This window comes from Triticum urartu, chromosome 2A, assembly GCF_056163025.1.
Source record: "Triticum urartu cultivar PI428250 chromosome 2A, HENAU_Tu73, whole genome shotgun sequence".
NCBI classification, from domain to species: Eukaryota; Viridiplantae; Streptophyta; class Magnoliopsida; order Poales; family Poaceae; genus Triticum; species Triticum urartu.
In genome coordinates this window covers 77577126-77587396 of record NC_141874.1, presented here as the reverse complement: position 1 = coordinate 77587396, position 10271 = coordinate 77577126, and the positions used below count along the sequence as shown (strand labels likewise).

The following is a 10271-nucleotide window of genomic DNA, read 5'->3' as shown; positions in this document are numbered from 1 at the left end:
CCTTGTCTTGAATTGGGAGAAATATCACTTTATGGTTAATGAAGGTATTGTCTTGGGGCACAAAATTTCTGAAAGAGGCATTGAAGTTGATAAAGCTAAAGTTGATGCTATTGAAAAGATGTTGTGTCCCAAGGACATCAAAGGTATAAGAAGTTTCCTTGGTCATGCCGGTTTTTATATTAGGTTCATTAAGGACTTCTCAAAAATTTCTCGGCCTCTGACTAATTTATTACAAAAAGATATACCATTCGTCTTTGATGATGATTGTGTAGAAGCCTTTGAAATACTTAAGAAAGCATTAATCTCTGCACCTATTGTTCAGCCACCTGATTGGAATTTACCTTTTGAAATTATGTGTGATGCTAGTGATTATGCTATAGGTGCTGTTCTAGGGCAAAGAGTTGATAAGAAATTAAATGTTATTCAATATGGTAGTAAAACTCTAGACAATGCCCAGAGAAATTATGCTACTACTGAAAAGGAATTCCTAGCAGTTGTATTTGCTTGTGATAAGTTCAGACCTTATATTGTTGATTCTAAAGTAACTATTCACACTGATCATGCTACCATTAAATATCTTATGGAAAATAAAGATGCTAAACCTACACTTATTAGATGGGTTCTCTTACTACAAGAATTTGATTTGCATATTATCGATAGAAAGGGAGCTGAGAACCCCGTTGCAGACAACTTGTCTAGGTTAGAAAATGTTCTTGATGACCCACTACCTATTGATGATAGCTTTCCCGATGAACAATTAAATGTCATAAATGCTTCTCATACTGCTCCATGGTATGCCGATTATGCTAATTACATTGTTGCTAAATTTATACCACCTAGTTTCACATACCAGCAAAATAAAAAGTTTTTCTATGATTTAAGACATTACTTCTGGGATGATCCACATCTTTATAAAGAAGGAGTATATTGTGTTATTAGGCGTTGTGTACCTGAGCATGAACAGGAACAGATCGTACGCAAGTGTCACTCCGAGGCTTATGGAGGACACCATGCTGGAGATAGAACTGCGCACAAGGTATTGCAATCCGGTTTTTATTGGCCTACTCTCTTCAAGGATGCCCGTAAGTTTGTCTTGTCTTGTGATGAATGTCAAAGAATTGGTAATATTAGTAGACGTCAAGAAATGCCTATGAATTATTCACTTGTTATTGAACCATTTGATGTTTGGGGCTTTGATTATATGGGACCTTTTCCTGCCTCTAATGGATATACACATATTTTAGTTGCTGTTGATTGCGTTACTAAGTGGGTAGAAGCTATTCCAACTAGTAGTGCTGATCATAACACCTCTATTAAGATGCTTAAAGAAGTTATTTTTCCGAGGTTTGGAGTCCCTAGATATTTAATGACTGATGGTGGTTCACATTTTATTCATGGTGCTTTCCGTAAAATGCTTGCTAAGTATGATGTTAATCATAGAATTGCATCTCCTTATCACCCACAATCTATTGGTCAAGTAGAATTGAGTAATAGAGAACTCAACTTAATTTTGCAAAAGACTGTCAATAGATCTAGAAAGAATTGGTCCAAGAAACTTGATGATGCATTATGGGCCTATAGAACTGCATATAAAAATCATATGGGTATGTCTCCGTATAAAATGGTTTATGGAAAAGCATGTCACTTACCTCTCGAAATAGAACATAAGGCTTATTGGGCTATTAAGGAGCTCAACTATGATTTCAAACTTGCCGGTGAGAAATGGTTATTTGACATTAGCTCACTCGATGAATGGAGAACCCAAGCCTATGAAAATGCTAAATTGTTTAAAGAAAAAGTTAAAAGATGGCATGACAAAAGGATACAAAAGCGTGAGTTTAATGTAGGTGATTATGTATTGCTATACAACTCTCGTTTAAGATTTTTTGCAAGAAAACTTCTCTCTAAATGGGAAGGTCCTTACGTTATCGAGGAGGTCTATCGTTCCGGTGCCATAAAAATCAACAACTTCGAAGGCACAAATCCGAAGGTGGTGAACGGTTAAAGAATCAAACATTATATCTCAGGTAATCCTATAAACATTGAAACCAATGTTATTGAAACCGTAACCCCGTAGGAATACATAAGGAACACTTTCCGGAACGTTTCAGACTCCGAAAAGGAATAGGTATGTGGTACGGTAAGTAAACCGACTCCAAAATAGTTCTAATGACAATTTTTCTCCATTTTGGAATATTTAGAAAAATAAAAAAATAAGAAGCAGTCCGGGAAGGACACGAGGGCTCCATGAGGGTGGAGGGGGCGCCCCCTGCCTCGTGTGCTCTCCGGACTCCGTTTTCTTGCACGTCACGTATTTTGGTCGGTAAAAATTCATTATATAACCTCCCGAAGGTTTTGACCACCGTATCACACAAACATCCTATGTTCTTGTTTCGAGTTGTTTTCCTGACAGATCTAGATCATAATGACGTCTCCAAGTGCCCCCAAGGACAAGTTCTTCGATAAAGTCATCAACCCCTACCTCGCGGAAGTGCTGCAACACCCTGATGTCTACTACACAACCTTCTTCTTGTAGACATTGTTGGGCCTCCAAGTGCAGAGGTTTCTAGGACAGTAGCAAATTTCCCTCAAGTGGATGACCTAAGGTTTATCAAACTGTAGGAGGCGTAGGATGAAGATGGTCTCTCTCAAGCAACCCTGCAACCAAATAACAAAGAGTCTCTTGTGTCCCCAACACACCCAATACAATGGTAAATTGTATAGGTGCACTAGTTCAGCGAAGAGATGGTGATACAAGTGGTATATGGATGGTAGATAAAGGTTTTTGTAATCTGAAAATATAAAAACAGCAAGGTAACTAATGAGAAAAGTGAGCGTAAACGGTATTGCAATGTGTTGAAACAAGGCCTAGGGTTCATACTTTCGCTAGTGCAAGTTCCCTCAACAATAATAACATAATTGGATCATATAACTATCCCTCAACATGCAACAAAGAGTCACTCCAAAGTCACTAATAGCGGAGAACAAACGAAGATATTATGGTAGGGTACGAAACCACCTCAAAGTTATTCTTTCCAATCAATCCGTTGGGCTATTCCTATAAGTGTCACAAACAACCCTAGAGTTCGTACTAGAATAACACCTTAAGACACACATCAACCAAAACCCTAATGTCACCTAGATACTCCAATGTCACCTCAAGTATCCGTGGGTATGATTATACGATATGCATCACACAATCTCAGATTCATCTATTCAACCAACGCAAAGAACCTCAAAGAGTGCCCCAAAGTTTCTACCGGAGAATCACGATGAAAACGTGTGCCAACCCCTATGCATAGGTTCATGGGCGGAGCCCGCAAGTTGATCACCAAAACGTACATCAAGTGAATCACGTGGTATCCCATTGCCACCACAGATACGCACGACAAGACATACATCAAGTGTTCTCAAATCTTTAAAGACTCAATCCGATAAGATAACTTCAAAGGGGAAACTCAATTCATTACAAGAGAGTAGAGGGGGAGAAACATCATAGGATCCAACTATAATAGCAAAGCTCGCGATACATCAAGATAGTATCACCTCAAGAACACGAGAGAGAGTGATCAAACACATAGCTACTGGTACATACCCTCAGCCCCGAGGGAGAACTACTCCCTCCTCGTCATGGAGAGCACCGGGATGATGAAGATGGCCACCGGAGAGGGATTCCCCCTTCGGCAGGGTGTCGGAACGGGTCTAGATTGGCTTTCGGTGGCTACGGAGGCTTCTGGCGGCGGAACTCCCGATCTATTGTGCTCTTGGATGATTTTAGGGTATATGGAGATATATAGGCGGAAGAAGTACGTCAGGGGGGCCACGAGGGTGGAGGGCGCGCCCCCCTGCCTGTTGCCACTGCGAGGAGTCTGAAAAAGCAGAAGCAAAGGCTCAGGGCTGCACAAGACACACTCAGTCAGATGGAGTGAAGTACTCAACACTGCAGCGAAGTACGGCGGTAATCGCCACACCAAGAGCTACCCGAAGCGAAAGTTGCTACCTGAATTCGATAAGGAGGCCTTAGATCCCCTGCAATTAAAAAACAAAACGGCCATTCGGTCGGATAGACGACCTCGTGACCAACATAGAGCGGCAAACGACGCCGCACATTAGCCAGTACGCGATCCACGCGAGGGCTCGCATCAAAAGGACGGCGCAACCAGATCCATGTACGGGCCACGCAAGCGCGCTCCAGCATGCAATGCAACACAACAAATATCCGAACACCATGGTACACCCAAATACAGGGGTGCCACACACCCCCTATGTTTCACTGATGAGGTGCTAGACCATGAATTTCCAGAGGGATTCAAACCCGTAAACATAGAGGCGTACAACGGAACGACAGACCCTGGGGTCTGGATTGAGGACTACATCCTCCATATCCACATGGCTCGAGGAGACAATCTCCACGCCATCAAGTACTTACCCCTCAAGCTCAAAGGGCCAGCTCGACACTGGCTTAAAAGCCTCCCCGAAAACTCCATTGGAAGCTGGGAAGAGCTCGAAGACGCCTTTCGGGCAAATTTTCAAGGGACCTATGTCCGACCACCGGATGCAGACGATTTAAGTCATATAACTCAACAGCCCGGAGAGTCAGCCCGAAAGCTTTGGAACAGGTTCCTCACTAAAAAGAACCAAATAGTCGACTGTCCAGACGCCGAAGCCTTAGCAGCTTTCAAGCATAGCGTTTGAGACGAATGGCTTGCCAGACACCTCGGCCAAGAAAAGCCGAGAACAATGGCAGCATTAACAAGCCTCATGACCCGCTTTTGCGCGGGCGAGGACAGCTGGTTAGCCCGATGCAGCACCAGCGATCCAAGTACATCCGAAGTCAGGGACGGAAACGGGAAATCACGACGCAGCAAAAACAAGCACCGGAATAAAGAAGACAACCCGAAAAGCACAACGGTAAACGCCGGATTTAGAAGCTCGCGGCCAGGTCAACAAAAGCTGCCCTCCAAAGGCAACAGAGACAAACTATCCAGCCTAAACAAGATTCTGGATAACATATGTCAGATCCACAACACCCCCGTTATGCCTGCAAATCATACCCATAGAGAATGTTGGGTTTTCAAGCAGTCCGGCAAGCTCAACGCCGAACATAAGGGGCAGGATACACCAAGCGAAGACGAGGACGAGCCTCGCAAGCAAAGCACTGGGGAATAGAAGAAATTCCCACCGGAAGTCAAAACAGTCAACGTGTTACACGTGATAAAGGGGAGAAACAAAGCGGCACTCCTAGAGACACATGCCCCAGGGCCTATCACCGCGGAGTTCTGCCACTGGTCGTTCCAACCGATCACCTTTGACCATCGGGATTACTCAGCAAGTATCCGGCGTGCAGGATGGGATGCCTTGGTATTAGACCCAATAATTGACGGATACCACTTCACATGAGTCCTGATGGACGGCAGCAGCAGTTTAAACCTGATATATCAGAACACAGTCCGCATCATGGGGATAGACCCAGCAAAAATTAGCCATAGCAATACTACCTTTAAAGGAGTAACGTCAGGCCCATAAGCCCATTGCACGGGCTCCCTGCTACTAGAGGTTATATTCGGCTTTCCCGATAACTTACGCATCGAAAAGTTAACCTTCCACATCGCTCCATTCCAAAGTGGATATCAAGCACTACTCAGACGCGAAGCTTTCGCTCGCTTTAACGCAATACCGCATTACGCTTCTCTCATGCTTAAGATGCCCGGTCCACACGGCATCATTACAGTAAATGGAAATATTGAGCGCTCCTTGCGCATGGAAGACCGTGCGGCTGCCTTGGCGGCCGCACACTAAACGGCCTCACCAACTAAAGCATCTGACAGGTCGTTAAGACCACGGACGCGGTTAGACGAGTCCGGCACAACTATATGTAATTGATACAGGTTTGATGGCTATGCCCCTATTACAATACAAGGGGCTCAACGTGCGCAAACAAGTGGCAATTAGGCTCCACTTTACTCATCTTGAACTGTACATAGTTTCTTTAGTATAACCTACCTTTTTGGACGACAACTTTTCAACTAAGTTCCTCTCTTTTACAGATGACCATCGTGCTACACCCGTCCAGGATACGGCCCAATGGAGACACATGCGCAGACGTGCAGCAGGGACCCGTTCCAAGGATTTTTTTTAGATTAAGACCCTGTGTAAACCTTTTTTACTATCTCTTGTTGATACACATCCCCCGGATTCTCAGTACAATTGAGAAGGATGCTGACTTATTGGCATGTGGCCACGTCAGAATATTGCACGTACCTGGACACCAGGGGCTTATTACAAAGGGCACTGCTTAAGCCCGATTTCCACCATAAAGACCGAATACCTTAGGGAGTGTTTGGCGTTGCGAGTTTGGCCTTATATGCATCAGCTCCGAATCATGTCTTTGGTCAAATGTTGGGTTTGCCCGGCTCCTGTGTTTTGCTGCCTTATGTTCCGCTCTATCGGCTAAGGCGGCACCAGGAGAACTACTGCGATTGTTCCCTCGTTCATCCAGACGAGCACCTCAGTAGAGAAAGCCGAAAACTGACTGTCATGATATAGCGTGAGACTGGTCAACCACTCGATGGCCTAGCGGAATCTTCGGGATTCCTCCGCTTTAACGAAGGGCCGTTTCCCAACCAGGCATATACGCACCCCGAATTCGGATGAGTGCGGAGCCACCAGGGGCTATATAGTAGCCCCACTGTCAAACTCCTCTGGCTAAGTGAAAGTGTTAAAGCATTATAGTCCGGTTGCCTAGTTCGCTGCGCTATCACCTCCTTAATGGACCAAGACGTTGGATCAAGTGTGAACATGCGTCTTCTGCGAACACCCCCGCATTATATGCGTGGGGGCTGAAGCCGACGACTGCAATCTTTCAGGTTATATACATATATACATAAACGGCCGCACAGGAGGCATCATAGCACTTTTGGGCAAAAGTATAAATACAGCCTTGATAAATTCAATAAAACATTGTTTTTACAATGGGAATACATGTCACTCAAACATAATATTCTTCGAGCACTGAGCCTCTATCGAACGAGCGCCTTCAAGAACTTCTTCAAAGTAGTGCTCGGCAGCCACTCGGCCTATGGCCGAACCCTGTGCCGCAACAGTGGTGGCATCCATCTCCGCCCAATATGTTTTGACACGGGCAAGGGCCATCCGCGAGCCTTCTATGCACGCCGACCTCTTTACAGCATCGATGCATGGCACAGCGCCAAGGAATTGTTGCACTAAGCTAAAGTAGCTATTCGGCCTTGGCCCTCCTGGCCACAAATGATCCACAACAGACCTCATGGCCAGTCCGGATAATCTATGGAGCTCGGCCCAACTGGTCAATCGCTCATTCAGCAACAGCGGACGGACTGGAGCGTGAAACTATGACCAGAATAGCTTCTCCACTTCACACTATAAGGATACCCTCTATAAAGCAACACATATTCTACAACGTTTTGACTATAAGTTGTAAAATTCACAAAAGATACGCATATAAGCGTTGCAGCATATGTGTTGTACACTTGCAGCTCGCGACCATAAAGTCGTACATAGATTGCAACAAATCATATATGTTGCCGTGTAGGTGTTGTAAATTATATCTGTTATAAGACGGCAAATATACATAATTAAAAACTAAAATTAACTAGACACGCTGGTACACATAAGGAATGTGGCACCAAAATCTTTGCTGACCAAGTCACGCATAGTCCCTTCACTTTATTCTCCGATCCAGATCAGTGACCGAGGCACAGTGGGCCACCCTCCACCCCGGAATTTTAGCCCGGCCTGTTTACCACATAGGGTTTTTTTAGACGCATAGGTAATAAGAGATGGGCTTAGAGAAAAAATAAGCCCAGTAATAGCCTACCCTGCTCGTCGTCGCAAAGCGAACGCAGCCACGCATGCTTGGTCAACCCAGTTTCTACATTTTCTCTCGTGAATACTCGATCCGCCGCCTGGAGCCAGCTGAGCCGCCTGCCTCGCCGTCCCTGTCCGGTCGCCCGGAGCCACCGGCAGACCGCCAGAGACCCTGACCAGCCTGACGGCTGACGCCCGCGACCTGCCTCTGCCTACCCCGCTTGGCGCCCGACCGGTTGCTGTCCGCGCAGGCGCGCACGGTGCACCACCGCGCAAGAGCGCGCCCTGCTGACTAGACTGCCGGAGCAGCCCACTCCCAGTCCGCTCAGCTCTCGCCTTAGTCGCTGATCCTCCGGTCCTCCACATCCTCATCCCCTGTTCAGCTCGGAAAGGTACCTCATCGCGGCGTCACTTGATCTCTGAACCTCGATGCTTTGGACGAAATTACATGAAACTTATATGCAGTAATATTTGTTGTTTTTATGCAGTGTGCAATGGATTTAGAATCCACCAAATTTCTATTGCGATTTCCTAGAGAAAGTACACAGTACTCAGCTGGCATAGATGAATTTCTAGAGTTTGCATATAAATATACCAGATACAATGAACGATCCGATGTCCATGTGAAGTTTGCGTTCACAATTTAGTACTGTCAAGGATGATGTCTGTGACCATTTGATGTGGAATGTAATGCTTTTGAGCTAGGACACAGTACCTCAATAAAGGTCAGCTTCCAATGTGATTCTGTTATTTACATTCTTAGTATCATTGCTGCAACTTATGTCATTTTGGACATGAAACTTACTACTCTATTGCTCCTGTACGCAGGTTTGATGGATAAAGAAGGTCACTGATCTGAAAATGTGGAGCCTATAGTTGAAGTGACGAATTCATTACTGTTATTTGCTATTTTTTCTTCTTCTTTTATGTCCATGTACCTTATAATTCGGACAAGAAGATTTGTAGGTGTGACTGGCCTAAAGTGTCAATACTTGATCCTAAATATGGTTGTGTTGGTCGTTCTATTTCCTACACATTCTTACACATGTTCATATGTACCTACATCCCGGTTGTTGCTTATCTCATAAACATCATAGAAGTGTTCAATTGGCTGGTTCCACGAACTCGATCAATACATTGGTATTGGTCGTCTTCTTGCCAATATATCATGAGGGCACCTCTAACTTGGAGGGGAGCAACAGTAGAGTGCTAGTGTTAATCTATTTGCACCAGAATAATGTAGCTTTAGCTTTTCTTCAGTTAGCTGTAGCGTTTCTTCAGTTAGCACGGAAAAGACACTGTTCAGCACGTCGAAAATACTGCCTTGTGCCGTGCGTGTCTCTGTTCTGGTGTGTTGCGTAAGGACATCTCCTACCCTGACCTCTAAAACATACACCACGTCTGTCCATGAATCGGTCCGGACTGGTATCCGGGCACTCATATAGGAGCCGGCCGTTCAAAGCATATCGCAAATGTTTGGTCACATTCCGAATGGAATTTAAGATAAAAAAATTGATGCAAATTTAAACAAACTGACGATTTTATTTAAACTTATTTTTTTTGCATAAAACAAGATTGTTTTTCGCCCGGTGAAATTAAAACTTCAATAAACCTAACCTACCTTATACTTGATGGTGACCTAGTATGCCTGGGCGGGCTGGCCGACAGCACCTCCGTCGCCGTCGGCAGTGTCTAGCGGCGGAAGGGCGCATGGTAGCAACAGGGCATCCCGACTGTCGTCTGGTGCTCACGGATAATTCTATTTGTTTGCTGCTGTGCCGCACATAGTGCAGCCGCGGCCACCGCGGACATGAGCGCGGGGAGACAAGGGCGGCAGGACTTACCGGAGGGGGCAGTGTGGTGGTCTCGCTCATAGACCACTGCTTGCCGTACTTCAGCGTCTCCTTGTTGAGACAGTAGAGACGGCGCTACCTCGTCTCCGTTGTGGTCTTCGACAGGTCGATGACCTAGGCCCTTGCGTCCAGTCACATCTCTCTGCCATGTAACAGGCACGGAGAGCAGGACGCGGAACAGGATGTTTTTGGGTTGTTTTGGGTGACTGGTCTGCTACTCAATGAGGTGCGATGTTGGATGGCAAACTGTGTGAGGACACGTCGGTCCGAACATTTGCGGACATTTTGAGGGTTCACGTTGGCGCTGACCCCCAAGATGAACACCCTATTTGTCTGCGGACTGGTCTGAATTGGTCCGCGGATAGTGATGCGATAGCCGGCCATACAAGCGTGCTCGCATTCATTTAAAAACAAGTTAGAATGAACCGGACGAATTTCAGCAAACACGACGGTATTCATTAAAGTTGGTAGATAATTTACATAAAACGGACAATATTTCATCCGCTTAACTAAAAACATAAAAAAAACTAGGCTGACTTGTAGCGGATGGTGACCTCATACACATGTCGGACG

The 10271-nt window shown here is 45.4% G+C and overlaps 1 long non-coding RNA gene across 1 annotated transcript; it reads left to right on the top strand.

Moving 5' to 3' along the window:
• The first annotated feature begins 7879 nt into the window (after positions 1–7879).
• Positions 7880–8868, top strand: LOC125524504 (uncharacterized). The gene is made up of 3 exons (XR_015615012.1): positions 7880–8237; positions 8334–8570; positions 8674–8868. It is a non-coding gene; the product is annotated as an uncharacterized LOC125524504 (long non-coding RNA).
• Positions 8869–10271: the final 1403 nt, after the last annotated feature.